Raw genomic sequence first — 25,406 nt, forward strand, 5'->3', positions numbered from 1 at the left:
GTATTGAGGCATTGCAAAGCATATCACCCTGTCTGTATGATCATCCTTACTTATTATCTTGATTCCATTCACAATTGATGACCTATTGTCCTCTGTATGTTTCCTGTTATGAAAAGTTTGTTATAAAATAATTTTTATTGGCCTCAGATATATGTACACACATTAATTAGTTCACATTTGAGACACAAATCAGTTTTTCTAACCTCCATTTACAATGTATTGCTCCATTCCGATTATTAGTGAGGTTACCCACATCCAGGGGCAGAACTATGGGAGACAATGGAGGCGCCTGCCGCCGGGCTCCAGCACCGAAAGGGCACCTCCTCCATTGCCCACAATATATTCACCCCAATTAGTGCTGTAAATTTGTACCCGAAGTGTACTGTCACGACTGACCAATACGTAGCACCTCTTCCCAGCACCTGAGAAGCTACCATAACCATATACTAGTGGAGAGCTCCATATCAGACCATCAGATGCCGCTTCTGTCTATCTATAGCCTGTCCTGTTTTTTTACGGGGGGCACAAATTATAACTTTATGCCACTGCCCATATCTGAGCCCTCTCTACTACTCCTATGTCCTACTTCCTACTTACAGTGAAACGCCCAGTCTCAGTGGCGTCACAAGGGGGGAGCGGGGGTTGCGGCCCGCACCATGTGTCACCCTTCAAGGGGGTGACACCAAAGAGCAGCGTACACACACCCGCGGGCCGCACCTGATCCGCACTCCCTTCCCCGGCACCACCGCACCCCACCGCCTGGAGTCAGTCTCACCGCGGCCGGTGTGCGCCACACACAGACACAGAGCACAGAGAATCTCTCTGTGCCTGTGTGTGGTTCTGGGCGCCGGCCGCGGTGACGTCATCACGCATGCGGCACGCCAGAGGGAGAAGAAGAAGGAGATGCGCACCTGGACATCGTGAAGAGAGATAAGTACTATTGCATAGGGGAGGGGGCACAGCATAAGGGGCATTACTGGGGGTACTGTATGGGGGCACAGTATAAGGGCTCTACTGTCTGGGGGCACTACTGGGGGTACTGTATGGGGGCACAGTATAAGGGAACTACTGTGGGGGCACTGCATAGGGGCACTACTGGGGGTACAGTATAAGGGCACTGCTGTCTGGTGGCACTACTGGGGGTACTGTATGGGGGCACAGTATAAGGAAACTACTGTGGGGGCACTGCATAGGGGCACTACTGGGGGTACTGTATGGGGGCACAGTATAGGGGCACTACTGAGGGTACTGTATGGGGGTACTGTCTGGGGGCACTACTGAGGGTACTGTATGGGGGCACAGTATAAGGGAACTACTGTGGGGGCACTGCATAAGGGGAGCTCCTGGGGCCGGGCATTGAATAAGGGTCACTACTGGGGGCATTGCATAAGAGCACTACTGGGGGTACTGTACAAGGGCACTACAGGGGGCACTGCATAAGGGGAGCTCCTGGTGGTATTGTAAAAGGGGCACTGCATAAGAGCTCTACTGGGGGTACAGTATAAGGGCACTACTGTCTGGAGGCACTACTGGGGGCACTGCATAAGAGGAGCTCCTGGGGGTATTGTATAAGGAGCACTACTGGGGGCACTGCATAAGGAGCACAGCGTAAGGGGCTTTAATACAGGGGGCATTGCATAAAGGGCTATAATACAGGGGCATTGCATAAAGGGCTATAATACATGGGCAGTGCATAAAGGGGCACTACTAAAGGGGGAACTGCATAATGGGCACAGCTACAAAGGGTATTGCGTAAGGGGCACTACTACTAGGGGCATTGCATAAGGGGCACTACTACTGGGGGCATTGTTTAAGGGCACTACTACTGTGGGCATGGTGTATAAAGGTCAATAATGTGGTCATTGTGTAAAAGGAGCACTACTGTGTGTCAAAACATAAATAAGGGACACTACTTTATGGTGTAATGTGATTCAGGGGCACTATGTGCAGAGTAATGTGGATACGATTGTGCTACTGTGTGGCGTAATTTGACCACTTTAAGCACTGCTACCCAGAATATCGGGCATCATCACGCCCACCAGGTGCGCCTGTCATTCTGGGAGGAGCACAGTGTGACTGCTGGACTGGTAAGGGGGAAGAGCTCGCAGAGCTGCGCATCTTGGTCCCAAATTTTTATTTTGGTTGGGGGGGGGTGTCACCGTGCAGCACAGCACCGGGTGACACCAACCCTAGTGACGCCTCTGCCCAGTCTACCCCATATTCAATACTGTATGTGGTCTAACTAATAACTAATTTGTTGCATGTGCATTAAAACTCACATTAGATATGAATCATTTCCTATACATAGGATTTTAGGCAAATTTGCCCCACTGCCTAGGATTTCTGAGTTTGTTTCCATCTCACATTTTGCCTAATTGTAATTCATGAAAGTGTAAGTAGTATACTTAGTACCATGGCCAAGCTGCAGAGTACTTATCTATATTACATTTCATCCGCTGTGTAGTGTACGTGTCTTCCATATTGTCTCAAATTCTCTGTAGCAAGTTACTATCCTGTTCTACATAGTGTAATGTCACCGGTAAATATGGACACTGCATTTTAGGCCAGATGGCTTAGAATAAATAGGTAATAAGTAGAAAATATAAACAGCAGTGCTAATTAATACTATTACACTGAAGTGCCAAAAGTCATGGGATAGCAGTATTAAAGGTAATGGTAGGTGGTATCACCGTATTGTGACATCTTGGAAATGCCCAGACCTGAAACAGTTGTAATCTGTCATATCATGAGTCAGTTTGAACACCGGCGAGGCTGCCCACGGCAAGGTGGTGTGAATTATCGGAGTTCGAACGGGGCATGATAATGAGTGTCTAACGGATGCATAGCCAAACGCAGGGGGAGTTTCCGTCTGCCTGGAAACCCCCCTCTCCAGCACACACATGACCACAGTAGATATAGTAATATAATAGAATTTTACTAGTGTTGAATGTTCTTCTCAGTATCACAAATGAAATAATTAGCACCACCTGTGGATCTTCCAGCCAGTAATAAATAACCTGTGCACCAACTAGGAAATCTGGAAAACATGCACTATTAGGGATGCACTGCTATAGAGCCAAATATGTACATATATGTCCAGGGCAGTGCTAGGTTCTTCTGCTGCTCCTCCAAGCTCCTGGACTTGCTGCAATGTTCTGGAATGGTGCCCATATCTAATATAAAAACATCCAGCTCAGGAAGGATGGCCCTACTGCTGCATCTAATGGCTTATTGCGATTGCTGGTCCTGTGTATACTGGAATTAAGATACACAATACACTTTGTATGACACATATTAAAGCTGGTTAAGTACTAATTCTGCCCTCTTTGTGGACTGGCCACACTTGCTCTAAAATCAAGCATTTGGAAACCCCCCTCTAGAAATCCTGCGTTTGCCACAAAGTCGGGGATTTAAATAGCCGCAGCAGGTGTTTTTTCCCGACATTGAAGAAGTGTTGCAGAAGAGCACTTAGGTTTTTTTTTTCCTTTTTTTAAGTGGTCCCATCAAATTTGGGGTACATGAAAATGGGTGCTAGCATATTTTTATGTCCCTAAAGTAAGTTTTAAAAAATTCTGCAACTATGACCTGTTGCTAATCCGCTTCAAAAATATCTTACCTTGTGACTAATTCATTGAGAACAAGAGAAAATTAAGGAAAACATAGGTTTTATCAACAATTTTTTACGTTCATTGTGCCAAGGAATTAACAGTTGTTGTCTGTGGAACACAATTCAATTAACCCTTCATTAGAAGGGTATTTTTATAGGTCTTCAGGCGCCTGAGGCTGTTCTTTATTGATGTGTATTTTATTTATACGTGCTGTGCAGTACTACCACTGATCTAGTGGGTATTATTGAAATTGGGTCATTATATGTGCAGCGATTATACAAGTGATCATTTACACATTGTGTTCTTTTATTTTCTTTTATGTATTTATGTCTTCATTCACTGTGATTAGGTCGGCACGACTAGCAATTTATATATTTATTATAGTGATTGATATTATTAAACTGTGATATTGTTGATGGTCAGCGCTCTTTCCTTTTGATGCAGCTATCTAGACAGCATGGGTCAGCATCTCTCTCATCGTGTCAAGTTGCTGCACTTCGCCAGGCTAGCGGGGGTCCTACATGATACTGGGGATTTATGCCATGACTTTTGGCACTTCATTGTATGTATGATAATTTTGTAGCATAAAATGAAGTAAACAGTTTCTTAGGACCAGGGGCGTATTTATAATGGGTGCAGGGTGTGCGGGGTACACGGGTCCCCTGGGTGCAGGGGGTCCACATCACACACCCTGCACCCATATTATACTTACCACTCCGGGGTCCCACATCGGCGCCAGTGTCAGCGCTTTAAAAAAAGCCTGAAAAATGGCCGCCACAGCATTTTTCCTGGCGTTTTGCTCATGTGCAGTATAGAAAACACAGGGAAAATGGCTGCCTTGCCATTTTCCTGGTGACATGCACACGCGCTGTAGACTCTGGGCAAAAGCTAGTGCCCAGAGTCTACCGCTGCGGCGCTGCCGGCTTCCGGAGAGAGAGGAGGGGGCCGGCAGTATACCATAATATGCCATATACACAGACACATTGCCAGGAGCCCTTATGTTGTTGTTGGAACAGAACACTTATTGAACACGCAGTGTACTGTACAAGTAAAAATGAAGTTATATGAAACTGCATGGGGCGGCATGTTTTGTACACCCAGCTTCAACGTGTCGTTCCACCAGGGAGTACAGATACCCCTGGTTAAGAACCACTGTTCTACGCTATCTTTCAGAATTGCATCACTCAGACTGCCTTCAAATAATGTACTCTCAACTTAAGTAAGGCTCACAAGTCTGGGTTAGGACTAGGTTGCTGAGGATTGTTAGGCTAAAAGGTTGAACTTGACTGACATATATCTTTTTAAACTTAATAACTGTGTAAATATGGTTGTTTCATTCTGCAGAATTCTCCTAAATGGAAAAGCCTCTTCCACTGTATACTATGTTCCCAAACATCACAGTTTGTCTTTACTATATATGTACCAACACAATGTAAAAACAAGATGAAATAAGAATGTACATTAAAAACTGAGGATGACATAATTAATAGTTAATTTTGAAGTAAAACATGTTTTCAGGAGTTCACATACTGTGCCTGGCCTGGCATTCAAGCTGTCCATGGGTAATAGGCGCAATTGCTGCATGCTCCTGCCGGCAGATATGTTGTCAGCGGTTAACAAGATGTGTCTCTGATACAAGATTATTAACAGGGCCAAGTAGAGTTCCACAATGTCTTCAAAAATACACATATCTTAATAATAGCAGTATAATGGAAATAACAATACAGAAAAGAAGACATAAATCCACACTCTGTTCAGCTCATTGTCACAGTAGGTAAGTATGGAATCTACTATAATAATATTCAAACTGCATTCCAGTGGCAAAGGCACATTCAAATATGGCAAAAGGAAGTGAGCAATCACAATATTAAATTCATCGGTCGGTTTGTTTGTTTGTTATGCATTCAGACACCCCTGCACCAAGTGGGATGAAACCAACGCGAGGTGGCCCAGTTAGATCCTGGCCAGGTTGGATCTCCTGTGTGTGTCTACGCTGGGCAGAACTTTGACTCACATCTCTCGGCAACAGCAGAACCCCGACATCGACGTCAGACTGCGACTGGAAAGTTACGCTGCCGGCACTATAGCACATTTGACCCTCGGGGCCCCACTAAACTCTGAGGCCCGAAACAGGAGTACCCTTTGTACCCCCCTGTCGCCGGGCCTGCCCAGGGAGCCTGTTCTGAGCCTTCCACTGGATGGATTTGGACGAAAGCTTCACAGAGTGGTAACATTAGATCCCAGAAGACATACTGTACTTGGGGTTTGAGGTCCCGGTCAGCCCTCCCGTTGGTGCATGGGCGTGTCTACCCATTGACCAGGATAGCGCTGGCCATGGGGGGGTGCGATGTCCGGCGGTGCCACCCGCAGCCAAGAGGTAGAATCAGGCGAGGACAGCCAGGACTGGAGTCCTGGCCCCTGGCTCCTACATGGGGCAGATGTATAGGGCCGGGTACGAGCGGCTGCCAGTACGAGCAATTAATTGATAACGTGTTTTTTTTTTAAACAAGGCGCGTGTGACATCATGACATCACGCACGCCGTGTTGGTGCACTCACTGAGGAGCCTGCCTACCATAGCCACAGCCAGAAGAGATGGTAAGCCCCTGCTGGGAACACAGAAAAGGGATGGCTGAAGACACAGAAGGGGATGGCTGGGGACATACAAGGGGGATGGCTGTGGGACACAGAAGAGGGATAGCTGGGGAGAAAGAAGGGGGATGGCTGGGGACATAAAAGAGAAAAGAGGGATGGCTGGGGACACAGAAGAGGGATGGCTGGGGACACAGAAGAGTGATGGCTGGGGAGACAGAAGGGGGAATGGCTGGGGACACAGATGAGAGATGGCTGTGGAGAGAGAAGGGGATGGCTGGGGACACAGAAGAGGGAATGGCTGGGGAGAAACAAGGGGGATGGCTGGGGACACAGAAGAGGGATGGCTGGGGAGAAAGAAGGGGGAATGGCTGTGGAGAAAGAAGGGGAATGGCTGGGGACACAGAAGAATGATGACTGGGGAGACAGAAGGGGGAATGGCTGGGAACACAGAAGAGGGAATGGCTGGGGACACAGAAGAGGGATGGCTGGGGACACAGAAGAGGGATGGCTGGGGACACAGAAGAGGGATGGCTGGGGAGACAGAAGGGGGAATGGCTGGGGACACAGATGAGAGATGGCTGTGGAGAAAGAAGGGGATGGCTGGGGAGACAGAATGTAATTTATCAGAAAATATGGAGGGAGGGGACGCCAGTCCATTACTTTGCCAGGGGCACTCAGAACCCTAGTACACTGGGCAGACCTTTGACCCGGGGACGCTGGGCAGAACTTTGACTTGGGGAGCCTTCCACTGGATGGATTTGGATTTAAACTTCACAGAGGGGTGGCAATTGGTCTGGGATGCCTAATGGAGTGGTTGGTGTCCCAGTCGAACCTCACCGCGGAGTGCACCAGGCAGAATTGGACCCAGTGAGCCTGTTCTGGGCCTTCCACTGGATGGATCTGAACAACATCACATAATTTAGACGAAAACTTCACAGAGTGGTAACATTTAATTCCAGAAGATATACTAGGGGGTTGAGGCCCTGGTCGGACCTCCCGATGGTGTACGCTGGGCAGAACTTTGATCCGGGGAGCCTGTTCTGGACATTCCACTAGATGGATTTGGACCAAAACTTCACAGAGTGGTAACATTAGATCCCATTAGACATACAGTACTAGGGGATTGAGATCCCAGTTGGACCTCTTGTTGGTGTACGTTAGGCAGAACATTAACTCGAGAATGCTGGGCAGAATTTTGACCCGGGGAGCCTGTTCTGGGCCTTCCACTGGATAGATTTTGCTGAATACTTCACAAGGGGTGGCAATTGGTTTGGGATGCCTATTGGATTGGTTGATGTCCCGGTCAGACCTCACGGTGGAGTGTGCCGGGCAGAACTTTGATCCAGGGAGCCTGTTCTGGGTCTTCCACTGGATGGATTTGGATGACATCACATAAAAAAACTTAATAACTTGAGATTTAAACCCAGGCAACTCTGGGTACTTCAGCTAATAATATAATAATTGAGAAGTGTTGCTCACCTGTTATGGAAGTATTAGGAGCATAGCAGATCATGGTCAGATAGTTCAGAGTCGGTACACAGTAAAGTAAATGACGGCAGACCAGGATGCGACCAAAACGCAGTCCAACATCCAAGTCCAAAGATATGGTACACAATAAGGAGTAAGCAGAATTTAGGTCACATATAATTCAGAGAAACTGGGAATTGCAAAAACAGTTTTGCTGGGCACAGTCAGAGTCCATTTAAACAAAAATGGGTCAGTGCACAAGATACTCAGTAATAGCAGCAGGTAACAGGTATCAGATTAACTTTTCAGGGTGTGCACAGATGCAAGACCTTAGAGCAGTTACCTAGCATTTGATACGTAAGATCACATTTTAAAGGACTAGAGGGCGGAGCTCTTGGCTGAGAAAAACTGTTACACATGCGCAGTTAGACTCTTACATAGAAGTGCATAGGGACTCGATAAGGGGTGTGCGGAACATACTTCCCTGACACAGACCGCTAACCTGATCTCCATGTTGTCTCCTCCTCCTGTTCAGGGCTCAACCTGGGTCTTCTTCCATGCCGGGCTCTCTAATATCTCCTTGTAAAAACTGCTGTTACACTTGGCTCCATCAAGAACTTCTTCTGCAAGAACCTCTTTTTCATTTGTGGCTGCACAGTTGGTGATGGAGGGCAGAGGCACTAGTGGTGAGGGAGGCAGAGGGCAGAGACACTGGTGGCTAGAGGGGCATAAGCACAGGTGGTGAAGCGAACAGAGACATGGGGTGAAGGGGGCAAATAAATTGGTGGTGTAGAGACAGAGAAACAGGTGCGGAGGGAGGCAGAGACAGGTGCGGAGGGAGGCAGAGACACAGGTGGAGAGGGAGGCAGAGGCACAGGTAGGGAGGAGGAGAGGGCACATGAGGTAAAAGACAGTGGCACAGGTGTTAAATGGGGCAGAGGCACAGGTGGGGAGAGGGCAAAGACACAGGTAATAAAAGGTGCAATGGGACAGATTCTAAAGGGGCTGTGGCATGAATGATGCGGCCAGACAAAGGCAGCTGCATCCATATCTGATCCAAATCAGAGCCATTTTGATGTACCAAACCATTCAGGGTAAAATTCAACCTGGTGACACATCCTCCCCACCACCCGGCCTGGTGCTACTCTGTGTGGTGCCCTGGAAGAGAGCATCGGGTGGGAAGAGGAGGAGGAGCAGAAGTGGGGTCAGAGGGCACAGGATGTACACAGGAATAGCTGTGCCCCTGTGTTAAGTCAGCAATGGCGTAACTAGGGTATTTGGTGCCCAGGGCAAATTTGAAAATGGAGACCCCCCCCTCCCCCTGTGCGAGTGCCAAAGCCGCACGCTGCGAAAAATGGGCATGGTCACTTAAAAATGGGACATGTCAACATGACACACACCCCTTTATTGTCACTTAGAACATTCCTATCCATATGCACCTTAACCCCAGTAGTGCCCCTTATACAGTACCCCCAGTATGTAATGTCCCCAGTTGTGGTCCCTCTTATGCAGTCCCATAGTAGTGCCCCTTATACAGTACCCCCAGTAGTGGTCCCCCTTATACAGCCCCCCATTAGTTCCCCTTATTCAGTGCCCCCAGTAGTGGTCCCCCCAATGTAGTGCCCCATGTAGTGGTCCCCCCTATGAAGTGCCCCCAGTAGTGCTCCCCCTTATGCAGTGCCCCCAGTAGCAGTCCCCACAATGCAGTGCCCTTTATATAGTGCCCCCAGTAGTAGTCCCCCCTATGCCGTGCCCCCAGTAGTGATCTCCCTTATGCAAGCCCCCAGTAGTGATCCCCCCTATTAAAGTGCCCCCTGTAGTGGTCCTCCCTATTTAGTGTCCCCAGTAGTGGTCCCCCCAGTGCAGTGCCCCTAGCAGTAAGCCCCTTATATAGTGGTGCCCCAGCAGTAGTCCCCCCCATGCAGAGCCCCCAGCAGTAGTCTTCCCCCCAATGCAGTGCACCCAGTAGTGATCCCCCCTATCCAGTGCCCCCTGTAGTGGTCCTTCCTATTTAGTGGCCCCAGTAGTGTTCCCCCTTATGCAGTGCCCCTTATATAGTGCCCCCAGTAGCAGTCCCCACAATGCAGTGCCCCCAGAAGTGGTACCCCCGAATGCAGTGCCCTTTATATAGTGCCCCCAGTAGTAGTCCCCCCTTATGCAGGCCCCCAGTAGTGATCCCCCCTATCCAGTGCCACTTATACAGTTCCCCCTGTAGTGGTCCCCCCAGTGCAGTGCCCCTAGCAGTAAGCCCCTTATATAGTGGTGCCCCCAGCAGGAGTCCCCCTCCATGCAGTGCCCCCAGTAGTGGTCCCCCTTATGCAGACCCCCAGTAGTGATCCCCCCTATCCAGTGCCCCTGTAGTGGTCCTTCCTATTATTGCCCCCAGTAGTGGTCCCCCCAGTGCAGTGCCCCTAGTAGTAAGCCCCTTATACAGTGCCCCAGTAGTAGTTTCCCCCCCCAGTAGTAGTCCCCAGTAGAGGTTCCCCCTCTCGATGAAGTGCCCCCAGTAGTAGCCCCCCCAGTAGTAGACACCAGTAGTGCCCCACCCCCAGTAGAGGTCCCCCCCAGTAATGGTGCCGCCAGTAGTAGCCACCCCCTCCCCCGTTGTGCTCCCAGTAGTGCAGACACGTTTAAAAAAAATATAAATACACTTACCTGAATCCACGCTACGGCTCGTGGCACCGTTCCTCCCGCCGCCGCACGTCAGTCCTCCCGGCTTGGCAGGCTCAGCATTATGGGAGAGATGTCATGACGTCTCTCCCATTACCCACTGCATGAGCCGGAAGACGGAGCTCATGAGTGAGCTCCAGCCCGGCTCTTGCAGTGGGTGCTGCAGCCAATGAGAGTCTGTCTGACTCTCATTGGCTGCTGATTCACACACATCGCCGCAGTGGTCTCCTATGCCTGTGGGGGGAGCGATCACACTGTTCACGCCCACCTGGCTTTGATTGGATCAGGATTTAATTTTTTTGTTTTATGAAGATCAAGGACTTCTACATGGACCTAAGAGGATCCGATCTATGGGTTGGTGAGTATGGATTTTTTTTTTTTAAATAAAGGACTTTCACATTCAGTGTCTGTGTCCTGTCTTTTTTTTTTTTATATATTTTCTTTAAAGTGGGGGTTCGGGGGCAAGCAGGCCCTGATGTCTGGGCAAGCTAGCACTCGTTGTTCCACAAGTGAAGGCATGCCGGGACAGGCTTGCTAGGACTTGTAGTCCCACTGTAAAGTACAATATTATTTTCTATATTTTACACAATTAACCCTCATCCACCGCCTCCAGAGATGCAGGAAATAGCTTGGGCTGGTTTATCCTCATGAGGGGAGACCTCATTTTATTTTCGGGGTCCTGACCTTCTGAGGATATCCAGCCCTGGCCTTACCAGTTTGGGACCGCTTTTACATTATGGCAGGAGGAATCTACACTGTGTGTCTCCCTTCTGTAGTGTAAGCCCCATGGCTGGTTCAGTCTGCTGCTGGTTACTGGAAAAACTGGGACCCACACCAGTTTTTCCCCCAATTTTGCAGCAGCAGACCGGGCTAAAACGTTCAGGCTGCTTATGATTGTAAGGGGGAGGGGGGACCACATGCAATTTTTTTTTTTTAATATTGACCCTTTCTTTACTCTTTAACACACCAAAGCCTGTACGGATCTGTGCAGTGTTTTAAAACTGCTGCACATTGACAGCGGTTTCATACTTCTAATTAACTATGGAATCTATCGCAAAGGGGGCAATCCGACAGGGTTTTAGATGGAAAAACAAAATAGATACTCACAAACGCACCTTGGTAAATTTGTGACTGTGAACTTCTAAACTGCCAGCAATTTTGTCTAATAGTTAATCACGATTCTTACTAAATTTACCGCTGAGAGTATAAAACTGTATGGCCTACAATTGGTCCTTTAGATAAATTTCTGGTATACACAGTTGCATAGGAGTTGTAAACTTGGCCTTGCATGTTACACCAAAGATTAGTAAGTCTTTGATATTGGCAAAAGTTGGTCCTTCGACCCTAGCTAGTCTGCTAAGTAATCACTTTGCTTCACTGACCATAAGGAGGAGCTCTAGTCCCAAAATGTAAGACATGAACCTGAGATATAACTAACTTATGTGAGGTTATGAGATTTAGAGAAGATGTAATGCTCAGAGCATACTGTTGCTTAATATGCAGAAAGATGAAATGGCAGGGTTAAGCGGCCCATACACGGTGCGATTATGCAGCCGATCCGACTGATTGGTGCGATTTGGCTGCAACATTGCACCGTGTATGGGCCTGATGTCGTACAAGGCGCGCTCCCGTGGGGGTGTACATCGCATCCCATGATCGTACTGCTAAACCGGTCGATCAGGGGATGCGAAGTGCAATCCCATAAAGTGCTATGCAGCTGAGGCAGGGGGAGCCGGCATATCGGGCGGTCGGCCAACCGATCGCACTGGGTGTGGGGACCGCCCGATATGTCGGACGTCAGATCCCCTGTCTCCTCGCATGGTGCTATCACACCGTGTATGGCCAGCATTATTGTATTTATCCTACCGATCAGTGATCATCACAGAAGAAATAATTCATACTTTCTAAGCATCTGTTTCTAAAACATTTCTTTTTTTACTATTAATAACCTTTATTTATACTGTCTAGCAGATAATATTTAATAATTCACATTAGTCCCTACCCCAGTGGAGCTTACAATCTATATTCATTCCCATATAAACACACACTCTAGGGTTAATTTTGTCAGATAAGGCACTAATATAGTCTATGCCAAGCAGAATCCAGTACAAGCATAGGAGCTACACATTTTAGGGCCTGATTCTGAGTGGGATGCTGCAGCGTCCGTGTCTGGGTCTTTGCTGGTACTGCTTCTGTGACTTTATGCAAATACGGCTACAAGCCCTTCCCTGGTGTACATCCATGTGTCGCATCGACTGAGACGCCCACATTGAACGTCTTTAGACACTCAAATACCAGTTGGTCATCGTTGTATTATCAAACTTGCACCTACCCCATGCTAGATGCAGGTTGTCTGTCAGAGTATGAATATGTCCGTCATAATGTGAGCAATAATGCGCCTCAATCTGCAACCACATCCGTGACACGGCTGGGACGCTCCCATTCTTATAGGATGCTCTTTAGGTGGTAATACCATTTCTGATGTTTTGGAAATGCCTCAGAATCACTAAGAATACATTTTCTATTTCTAATTGTACTTCAACATATTTTTATTGTTTTTTTGCAGGACATATTGATGTTTTTTAAAAGGAAGAAAGGAGCACAGAAAGGAGTTAGCAGTTAGCCTTAAAACAAAGATGTACATTTTAGTTTTAGTAGCTAGACACTAGATAAATAAAGAACTTTGAAAAGTGAGATGGGACATTTTTAAGTCTGATTTTATTTCTATATATATATATATTTTTTTTTTTTATTACAATTTTTTTTTTCTATATTTTGTATTATTTTTATTTTATTTTTTTCATATATTGGATCTGTGCAGGGGGTACCTGATTCTGATGCATGCTTCCTAGATGTCTGCAGCAATTGACAAGTTATTAAAGTGATGTTATACTTACTGCCATGCCAGCTAGCAATAATGACAACTACCTAACAGGAGGAAGCAGTAGTAACACCAAGTGCAGAAGATCTTGCATTCCATATGAATTAGGGATTGCCATTGACCATCGATAGATAACCAACTAATGGTTTAATGGTTCTCTACCATTGAATACTGTGAGGCAGCAATGTTTTTTTTTCATTTGGCACCAGAGGCATGGAGCTTAGCCCCATCCCCTGGTGGCCCTCTAAGACTCACCCCCTTTCCTGATTGGTCCACTGCTTGCCATTTCCCACAGCAAAGATGTCCACTGATGGGTGCAAACCATCAATGGTTTCCTGTCTATTATTTCATGCCATTGATGTTAACCACTAATGGTCCCATCAAAGGTGACCATCGATGGTTAACCCACCAATGGCCATCCCTAATATTAATTTCAATCAAATGATTCCTAGCATGTATGATTGTAATGTATACTGTATCTTACTGGTTGCATTGCGTGTAGAACAGGACCTTCTGAACTACTGCCAACTTCTGGTGCCATTGTGGTTGGGAAGTGGTTAACCAGCTGTTTCTGTGAGCTATTGAACTTTCTGTGTCTGCTTTTCTGAAGAAGTATTTATTTTAGGGACATTAATGATACATTTTCATTTATTGCTATGAATCTTGCAAAAAATAAAAAATAAATGATGCATGTGCAGTTTGCATTGCATACCAGTCTGGTTCCAATGCTCTTTCTCCAAAGAAAATATTCTTTGAAGTTGCTCTCAGAATGACAGCCGCTTTACACTGGCCTTAATATCTTTGTTACTCTCACATTTTTGCGATATAACAATGCCCTGTTGCACAGCTCATATCTGGAGGTGACATGTATCTTCTATTAATTGGTCACTAGGTGAGGTTCTCCAACATCTCTTAAGGGCATCTTTATCAACACAGACATTGCTCCTTTTTGACAGCCATGCCTCTTGGGATGGGACCTCTCCTGCAGGGCATCTTGTATGACTGACAACAAGAATGTAGCAGCCTTTACATAAGAGTACGTTTCTTTCCAGTATAGAAGAGGTATCTAACCAATTATAATGCTAAGTGACTCAATCTATTGGTCTATTCATCACAAAAACATAGAAACTGTGGTGTAAGTCATGAGATAAGTTCCTGGCACCAAAATGAACAGGTAGTTGTCTATGCTGCTATGCTGACAATAGTATGTTGTTTTAAAGGCATTTTACATTGTAAAACTGAGTAACATAGATCAGAATGTGCATTACGGTCCTCCATACCTTGTTATTAGGAATTTTCTTCCTTGTACTGTATATTTGGTTGAGAGGTGTAACCAGGCAATTACAAGTATTTAGCAATAATGTGATCTAGCTCTGTACTGTCCTGTATTCATCTCTTTTTCTTGTCCTTTTATTTGCACTATGTTGTTGTCCCACACATAGGACCTCATTCAGAGGCGGTCATAATCGGCCGCTAGGTCGTACGCTGAATGACCGAGAAACTGAAAAAGGAAGCAATCGCATGGCCATACCAACCAAAGTGACGCCCATACGTGAAAACAATGCACCTCCTCTAGCTAACAAGTGATAGCAGTTAGCGATCTAGTCAATCGCTGTCAGTCGCTGTATGTTAATTTTCTTCTGATGGTTACGGCCGCTTGTGTTGTGTTGATGCCCGCAAAAAATAAAAAAAAAACGCATAGAGAAAGCCATCACCATGAAATTTATTTATTGTTATTATTCACTAATGCAAATGCAGCTGAATCAATTACAAACCAATTAGCAGTGTTATTAGCTTCAACAATCGATTATTAGCTGCTTGCATTGTATGGCTCAAAATAGAAACATCAATCCTAACATCAGTTACGTCTGATACTATCGATTGTACTGTGTGGCTTGCGGGAGCTCCTACCCTACCTTAAGCTGTACGATCAGCCAGCCCTCTAACCTGCTCGCAGAGTGACGTTTTACTACTTCCGGCCTTCTATGTCGGTTGTAGCAGGTAATTTACGTACGCCCCTAAAACGCCCTCTAAACGCTGAGGCACGCCTGCGTTTTCAGACCATCACCCCTGTCAACACCCACAAACGGCCTTTCATGTCAATCAACTCTCGGAAGCCACTTCCTGCTCGTAAGCCGTACGATCTAAAGCATTTTGGATTGCAAAGCCTCGTACGCACATGCGCACAACTAACCGTACATATGCTACCGTAGGTGTTTCAGTGACATTCAACACATATCAAAGTGTTAACAAAGTCTCCTATTATGGGCTTGACAAAGGCCTACACAGGCTGAAATGCGTTGGAGAGAGATTACATAACATCCACCAATCCCAACATCTCAATATCACCTACATCTTATGCTGGCCACACACATAGTGATATTTTACCTGATCTGGCCGACTCCGACACATTGGAATGACAGATCGTGTAAAATATGGCCAAATCCTGAGTAAATCGTGAGTCCACGATCACGATGCAATGCGCGTCCCCGCTGGTCTCACATCGCATCGTCAGATCTGCCGTGCAGTAGGGCAGATCTGACAATCTAGGAGGCGATCCATAGTGAAAGTCTGGATGCAGGAGTGATCGTATGAAGATTGGACACCAAATTGTGTGCAGATCGTGTGGAGATCGTGTGCAGAGCTGCCGGGGAGAGTTCCCAAGGGAAATTGTACACATCGGCTGATCGTGTGCAGATCGCTTTGCGTGTGGGCACCTTAAGTCTCCTCAGTCCTACACCGAGTGGAGCCACTGTTGCATTACGCTGAGCCCAGGTGCACCCAGAAGTCTAGCAGTGTTGCTGACAGCGCAGCCAGCCCGGCTGTGGAGGCGCGAAGGCCAAACATCACAGAGGACATGACACACCAGGAAGGACCAGGAGGACTATGCAGCACACCAGGAGGTGTGCATAGAAGACGCGGAGGGTAAGTTGGTGTACCTGTGGGACACGGGACGCTGCCCCACCAGAACCTGTCTGATCACCTCCTGCACAGGACATTGTTCATTCACTACAGTTGAGAGACATACGATCCCCAGAGAGGCTGCTCACACTGAATACGAGCTAACTGTTCCCAATCCAGCCTTCCCCTCATTTTTCCCTGACAGACTACCAGCATGCACACAAAGAAATTACAGCTGTGCACCCATTACCAACTTTTACCATTCACACAAGAGGAATATACCTATATTCAGGACCTCAAGGTTATCACCCATAGTAACTTTGAACCATTTTTTTATGCATATAGGAGCACTGTGACTCCGAGTACTACAATAAATGTGCATCTACATCAGCCCATTTCAGTAAACACTTATATAAAGAGGGATATACATAAGCAGTGCAGCGCTTAGCACAAATCATACCTATACTATATTAAGTTTTTGTGAGACTGGACATCTCGCAGGCTAAGCTGCTCCTCAAAAACAATTAGATCAGTGAAACCCCTAAGAGCGCTGTTGCATGAAACCCTTACCTAATTCCTATTATGGGCTGTTATTTGTGCACAGATCACTAGTGAGAAAAGTGATACCATACTTTGGATATACAAAATTCTACTCTTTTACGAACTTTTGATGCTTTCGATGCATATATTTCTACCCTCCCGGAAAGGCAGAGAGGCTCCTGAAAGTCGGGTGGCGCTCCCGGCCACCCGGAAAGGTGGACAAGTCTACCAGAGGCTGGGGCCACCCAACCGCCCACTTCCCCAGTGAAGTGGACAGCACAGGCGGTTGAAGATGCAATTTGCGTTGAATCGAGACACCGTGGCTCTGTCCCCCACTTTACAATGCTGGTAATCATGGCATTGCATAGCAGGAGGCAGGACTACGATTACGCTATCACGTCGTCATGCCCTCAGACCCGCCCACCTCTGCCGAGCCGTGCCCACTGCAGTGCCGACCAGGCAGCTTTCAATTTCTTGAAACACGTTGTTCTATATGAACATTCCTTCAACATATTTCATAGAGTGGTTCAAAAAAACGTAAGAGGCCCATACATAAGCAATCACAAAAAAAATTCACAGATTCTTTGATTTTTTTCAATTTAAAGATTCCCCAATCTACCAATCTGCACCCATACATTACAGATACTTTTCAGTGATTTGCAGAACATTTTCAGAAAACACAGATCTGCCTTACTTGAAAGCCTCATCATTTTACTAGTAACGATCTGCAAATCGGCTGATTGTTACACTAGCAATCTACAGCCCCAATTAGCAGGGACGGCTCCAGGCACGCTCCGTGTGTGCGGCTGCACAGGGGCGCCGGGGTCCAGCTGCAGAAGATCCCCGCCCTCCACCCACCTGCTACCGTTATTATTTTATGCTCAGGGGGAGGGCAGAGTGCGGGAAAAGGCGGAGGGGGAGCAAGGGTTGGTGCTGGGTGCCGAGACACCTAGTGCCGACCCTGCCAATTAGTCTGTGAAATACAACATGTTGAACAACCTGATTCACCAATTCAAATCAGTTTTTGGTCAGAATTTGTGATCTGTGAATCCCATACCACTAGTGCATGCAGGGAGGGGTTTCTGTGCACCTGGAAAACACCCCCCCCCCAATGGACCAATTTTCATCTACCTCAAGCCCTGAATCGTGGTATTACATCGCGAGGGGTCTAATGATGCGAAGTTCCCGTCCCTATTAGCAACCTGCAGCAGCTGCATCAGAAGTGTAAGTATGTATGGGTACTGTTTTACTGTGTATATATTTGTATGTACTGTATGTGTTACACTGTAGTGTGTGTATATATGTGTTTATATGTTTATGTATATATGTATATGTGTTATTGTGTATGTTTTTAGTTTGTCTAAACTATATGATTGTGTTTGTGATTTTATATATGTATGTATGTGTTAATGTGTATTTATGTGCATGTGTTAGTGTGTGTATACTGTTTATGTGTTAGTGTGTAATTGTATATATGTTAGTATGTGTATACTGTATGTGTGTTAGTGTGCATGTTATATATAACATATACATGTTTGCTATATATATATATATATTTATATATACTGTATATCATACTTGCCTACTCTCCCGAAAATTGAGTGGCGCTCCCGGAAGAGTGGGTAAGTCTCCCAGCCGGCAACACCCGCCCACACCCCCACACTGCACTCGACTCAGAATCAGACCCATCTTGAGTGTAAATTAAGGGGTTAATATTAGGGATAGTGGGGAAACTACTCACCGGAACGCCAATGCTGAGACTTCGCCGATGGAACTGATCCTCACTTGACCTCTGGAACCTGGAGGTCGCAGCCGCAGGGACAAGGTAAGACACCACTACACCACCAGGGACCGTTTGTCAACATTTCATCTACACACACATGATGAATATCGACATGGTCACTGTCGACAGTCTGCATGTTAACAGTTCAGCCATGTCATCAGTCTCATGTTGAAATGATGAATATTGACATGATAACTGTCGACCATTTGTACCCAAACCCTTCATTGAGGCAGTGACCCAGTTACTGCACAGTCACATTGTGAGAAACCAATTGGACTTCTGAGAAATACCTCTGATAACATAAGCTTACATAATCAGGCTCATTCACTATTGGAGAACCACTAGCAGTATCCACTTATGTATAGCTATGTGGATGTTATACAGGCAATGAGCTGGACAGTTACCCCTATACATTACCAATGATTTGCCAGTCAGAAATGTTGGAAAGTTTGCGGTTTACCCCATTATTATAATGTTAAGTAGACTGTGGGAGGTAATTAGGTGGTAATGAATATGACAAATGGGGACAAGTGAGTGTATGTCAAATATGTTAATAATGTTTAATACAGTAGTTATGGTGCTGTTAAAGGTGTTAATGATTTTTAAGGAGGAGTTTAATAATGAATTATGTTAGTGATAACATGTAATTCTGTCTAACTGTGCCTGGATTCAGTTATTTAGGGCTAATCCTGCCTCATTTCTATATATCTCTACCCCCTTTATTTAATTGTTCCCATCATTTGTGTCTATGAACAAGTGTTTAGTGCAGAAGGCCAGAATAGTACATAAGATATCCCACAGTAATTCTGGGCAGGTAGGAGCATTAGAAGGTATGCAGAATGTTGTCAATTATGATGTCGACATAGTTAAAATGACGACATGAACAGAATGTCAACATATGAAATGTCGACATTGTCAGCATTTTTAGGTTTAGGGCTAGGGATAGACTTGCATAAAAAAAAACATGGGCCCTCATTCAGAGCCGCTTGTTAGCGGCAGTACGCTCGTTCCGAGCGATGTTCGCACATCTGCGCATGCGTACGGTTTTTAGTACGCATGCGCGAACCAGTCAGTGCGGCCGAAAATCATTTGTACGCTATATAGCGAGTGCCTGCTATTTTGAGTGACAGAATGAGGCGTATGTGGGTGGTAACGGGAAGGTGCTTGAAAACGGGGGAGTGGAATTCGAACGCAGGCGTGCTTAAAGGTCAAAACGGCGTTTTAAGGGTGTGCATAATTAATCCAGCAGCGTCATTGACCACGTCACTTGGTTTTTTTAAACTCAGAACTGCTCGCAAAATAGCGGTTGAAAAAACCAACCACAAGAATAGCGAGCAGTTCATACGCTGTACGATGTAATCGATTAATCTAATAAATAGCGGACATGATGTATGGTGCGAGCGGCCAGGGGGCGTTTTTATCAAATAAACGAGCGTATGTTTTGCTCGCTCGTTCAGACTTAGAGGTGTGAACAGACTGCAATGTGCAAACGGATCATTTGAATAGCCACCCCTTGTTTTTGAACGAACGACCGCAAATAGCGAACGGCTCTGAATGAGGGCCATAGTGTCATCATTCTGACCATGTAGACATTTCGCCAGTGCTAATATGGTCGACCTAATAAACAGAACCCAGATTAGCCACTGATGTACTGCGATTTGTACTATGCATCTAAAGATGGGGATTCTGTCACTACAAACCTTACAGTGTTGGATGATAGACACAGGAGTTGTTGCTAGATGAACTGATAAGGTTTTGGGCAGTAACCCATTTTCGCCATTTCTTTAGGGCACAGTCAGAGGAGTGTGTGTAGCAGCTGCTAATACAGCTCACACTGATGTTGTACACTGCGCTGAGTGGTGAATTGTTCTGGGATGCTTCTACTCCAGGAGCTGCTAGGAGCAAAACCCATAAATACTTTATACACAGGGATCCTCAGCAGGCCACATATTGCTCGCTTTTATATCCATCTGCTGCTCTGTTGTGTAATGATGTGACTTTATAATGATGTGAAGTATCTGCGCGCCTGTAAGGAACAAACAAGAAAAGTATTGTAACTGTATTGAGTAACTATAAACACAATATTTAGGATGTTTGACACTGGCATTAGGCAATAATGTGTAAAGTTCCAGATATTATTATTAGAGACAACATGGATTATACTCTTTCAATAAGGCAACGTATTACTTCTCCATACTCATCCTCCTGGACCTCTCTGCTGCTTTCAATACAGCCGATTTCCCTCTTCTCCTGAACACCCTTCACCCCATTGACCTATGTGACACTGGGCCTTATGCAAACCCGGTCGCTAAGCTGCGAACGCTCGCTAGGGGCGATTATAGCACATCTGCGCATGCAGAACCAGTCACTGCGTCCGGGAATCGTGCGCTCTTAGTACACAGACTGGACGCTACTTTGAGTGACAGCGCCGTTTGTGGGTGGTGACAGGGGAAGGTGCTTGTGAACGGGGGAGTGGATGTGCTAACACAGGCGTGTCGGAGCGTCAAAACGGAGTTTAATGGGTATGCATAATTAGCAAAGTAACGTCATTGAACACGTCACTTGGTTGTTTTTTTAGCCTGAACTGATCGCAGTGCTTGCGGTGGGGTAGGGGCTACTCAAGTGGTGCGTGCAGCTCCGATGGGTGTTGATGTTACCGATTAATCAGACACTTTCTGGAGATGACGTGTGCTAAGAGAGAAAAGTGGGCGGCTTTATACTCTTGCATACGCTCACTGCCGTCGCCCTCTAACACATAGAGGGCGTCCTTAAGCCAGACAGTGCGATAGCGGGATTGCATACACGGCCCCTTTTGGCAGCGAGCGTTTGCAGCTTAGCGACCTGGTCTGATTCAGGCCCACAGTACACTCCTGGTACACTTCCTCTCTGGTCCTTTAGTGTCTCTACCTCTGACACAGGGGCTGATTCAGCAGAGGACGCAGATGGTGATATTCATGCAGATTACCGCGCATGTGCAGAACGGGTCTTCCGAGCTTGCATGTAGGCCCCCCTGATTGACAGGCAGAGGCATTTGCAGGGTGGTGCGGGTACGGCCTGCGTTTTTCCGGAAACGTGGGGGTGTCGCCCCTGTTTTCCGGGAGTGCCAAGGCCAGGGTTTGTGTCCATGGACGCAGACATCCTGGCCTCGCAAGCCAATCTGCCTGCGTAATCTGAGGCTTAGTCACCTTGCCGATGCCGCACAACATTGCGACCGATGGTTGCGATCGTCATCCCAGGCTGCGACCTCGGTCGCAGAACTGAGATCGCAGATGCTGACAAGAGACGTCTCTTTACTTCATACTTCTGACGCCTTTTACGGAATTCTCCCTTCCACTCCTACTATCGGTTGTGGTCTCACAGGGCTCTCTGTTTTTCTCCCTGTACACCTCTTTTCTTGGGGATTTAATACCCTCATTCAGTGATGACACCCAAACCTACATCTCCTTTCTTGACCTCTCCATCTTTGTACTATCTCATGTAATCTCTCTATGATTTGCACATAGATGTCCCAACACTACCTAACGCTCAATACCCGTATGTTCAAAACAGGGCTTATCATCTTCCCACACCATCGATAAGGTCTTGATTTGTGCCATACCTGACTCCGCCCCCCTATTCTTTATTCCTTACAAATTTTACCAGCTGTACCCTATTCCAATGAGAATGCAAGCTCTCACATGAGCAGGGGTCTCCCTACCCTTTCTTTTTATGTCTGCACTTATCATGTGTTTTCTGTATGTCCTGTTTTTGTGACGCTTTAGAGTGCTGTGGTGTCTGACCAATGAATAACAGATGTCAAAGGAACCCTCCATAGGTCACTAATGACGGACAGATGCAGTCCGAATTGCCAAATATTGTATACAGCTTCTTCCTGTACACATTCGCAACTGTACAAAACCATACACTATAAGGATTAATTACAAACCACAATGTATGCAGATTACATCAGTTTTAAAATTGGACAAATGTACCCACCTGATCGCAGAGCGCATAACAAAGAGCTCTACCATTTCCTGCTTTGAGAAGTGCCTGACTATTTGGAGGACCAGGGACAAGGTGGGAAGATGTTTTATAGCAAAGTAAAAAACACATCTTTAAAGTTAATATTCTGTCAAGTTTATTTTTATTGTAACCGTATTATTTATAAGCAACTAAGATGATTTGTCACATTACTTACATGTCAAACGTATTTAAGGAAAATGTTATTGAATGGTCTTTGCCTATACTTGATGAAATTTTTCGACTGTCCCTCCTGGAGGGGAGGTGCATGCTATTTGCATCATCATTGATACCCCCTGTTGTGAAATGCCATAGTTTGCATCAGAGATCAGGGCAAATAACGTCATCAAGCCCTGTCATCGTCAATTTTACTAGAGGTGGGTGGAATGCAGGTGGGTGGTTGCTCTTCTGGGCTCTTAGTGGCATCAAGAAGTGTACATCTTAAAGGAGCAAAATGCTTACGAAATGAAAGAGAAGGTCCTATAATCAGGCTGTTAATATTTATATACCATGCTCCCTCTTTATAGCGCACCAGCCTCTTTATAATACCACTTTTATATACCACCAGGTTTATCTAATGTATAAAAATGAATTAAGGGGCAGATTTAATTACCCACAGTGTCTACTGTGCGGTTAAAGCTTTGGGTTTAACTCCCAGAGCTGTTCAATTACTAGTCAATTTCCCTGCGTGATAAAGTAACGTGCATTAACCCATAGATTCCACGATAAGTGCAGTAATCTATGGGTTACCACGCGCATTCAACAGCCAGAGGGTGCATTTAACATGGATTTTACTTTGCAGCTCCAGACATTGCGATTAAAAAAAAAAAGCGTTAAATGCACCCTCTAGGGCTTAACGTGTGGGGTAGTGAGCCTTGATTGAATAGCTCAGGGCTGACAATTAGCCATGGGGTTTGAATCTGCCTCTAAATTGTAATAACTCCATTATATGCCACCCTCTTTATAACACGACCTTCCCTTTAATCACAATAATGTCCTGTGTTTTAAGCAGTACAAAAAGGAAGCACTGTATCTCCTGCTAAATGAAGATAATAAACAATCAAACTGTAAAGGCCCATCTTCTCCACAAACTCAGGCAGAATAGATCCTGGGGGGAGGTAGAATTCTGAGTTGATGTTGCCAATCACATCATTGTGCCCACGCCCCTGCTAAGCTATGTCACAATTTGTGACAACAGGAACAGGACCATAATAATGCCATTCACTCAAATCACTTCAAGTCCCCAGACCATACACTAAGCTGGGGAAGTGGCTGGGACCCAGAAAGCTAGTCTACTTTATCTGAAGTGATGAGACCAGGCAACCGAGACACAAAGCACTTTGTGCCTCATACGTTAATAATTTCACTTGTTCTTTTTTTTTTTCTTTTTTTTTAAACTGTTTATTGAACAGCTGAACAAAATTTACAAGTTGTATATAACAGAAAAAGTTAATTTCACAAAATCTTGAGAATGTAGAAAAATAGCATCTGCTAATAGCCCGGGATAATTAATGCTGTTCGTTTTTTCTTTTTTGTTTATACAATTAGGAAAAGAAAATTAATATGAATAGCAATACAAACAATTACAGAAAAAAGAAAAGAAAAAGTTATAAAACAAATAAATTTGAAAAGTTAAAGATTATTGATACACCACACAATGGCATTCACAATTATTAAACTATAAACTTGAAACCATGTTACCAAGATAATTATGCACGGATAACAATTTTAATAAAAGTCACCCATGTCACAACTGGAATTATGTATAAAATAGAATAGAATAGGTGGATGTGGGGAAAGGGGTAGTATACATGGAGTACATATCGCCACATCTCCAAAAAGATTACAATAGAAATTACTTTAGGTTAGTTAGGATTGTGAATCGGGGGAATTAATCAAGCAATCTGCCTTCGCAAAAACCAATCTGTATGGTCAAACACTATCCAAATATTCTTTTCCGTAATTGATCAGGTAAATGTTTTATGTATAGTTCCCATTTTTTGGAAAAAACTAAAACCCCTTTCTCCTTATCATATGTAGCCATACGTCTCTCATGGTACAATACATCTAACATAGTAGTTTTCCATTCAGATAATGTGGGGGCAGAACGGGAAATCCAATGCTTAAGGATTAGGTGTTCGGCCACCGTAACCATAACAATTAGTAAAGGTTTACAATGGGCTAAAGATTGAGTTTCTTCCCAAGAAGAAAATTCTGCAAATAAAAGAGCTGCTGTATTTTTGGGGAGCCGCAATTGTAAAATAAAGTTCAGCTGATCCAGAAGCTTATTCCAAAACCTGTTTATCTTTACGCAGTAACATACAGTCAGGTGCATAAATATTGGGACATTGACAGAATTTTCATATTTTGGCCTCTATTCACCACCACAATGGCTTTAAAATGAAACAAACAAGATGTGCTTTAACTGCAGACTTTCAGATTTAATTTGAGGGTAATTACATCCAAATCAGGTGAACGGTGTAGGAATTACAACGGTGCCTCCCACTTTTTAAGGGGCCAAAAGTAATGGGACAAACTAAACAATCCTAAATCTAACTTTCACTTTTTAATACTTTGTTGCAAATCCTTTGCAGGCAATTACAGCCTGAAGTCTGGAACACATAGACATCACCAGACGCTGGGTTTCATCCCTGGTGATGCTCTGCCAGGCCTCTACTGCAAATGTCTTCAGTTCTTGCTTGTTCTTGGGGCATTTTCCCTTCAGTTTTGTCTTCATCAAGTCTTCATCAAGTGAAATGCATGCTCAATCGGATTCAGGTCAGGGGATTGACTTGGCCATTGCATAACATTCCACTTTTTAGCCTTAAAAAACTCTTTGGTTGCTTTTGCAGTAAGCTTCGGGTCATTGTCCATCTGCACTGTGAAGCGCCGTCCAATGAGTTCTGAAGCATTTGACTGAATATGAGCATATAATATTGCCCGAAACACTTCAGAATTCATTCT

General features: G+C 45.4%; 1 protein-coding gene across 1 annotated transcript in view; it reads left to right on the forward strand.

Moving 5' to 3' along the window:
• The window catches only part of LOC148540437 (nuclear receptor ROR-alpha A-like), a 618,308-nt gene that overhangs the window by 262,064 nt on the left and 330,838 nt on the right, over nt 1-25,406 (forward strand). The window lies entirely within an intron of this gene.

The sequence above is a fragment of the Taudactylus pleione genome, unplaced genomic scaffold, assembly GCF_031769625.1.
Source record: "Taudactylus pleione unplaced genomic scaffold, aTauple2 ptg000019l, whole genome shotgun sequence".
NCBI classification, from domain to species: domain Eukaryota; kingdom Metazoa; phylum Chordata; class Amphibia; order Anura; family Myobatrachidae; genus Taudactylus; species Taudactylus pleione.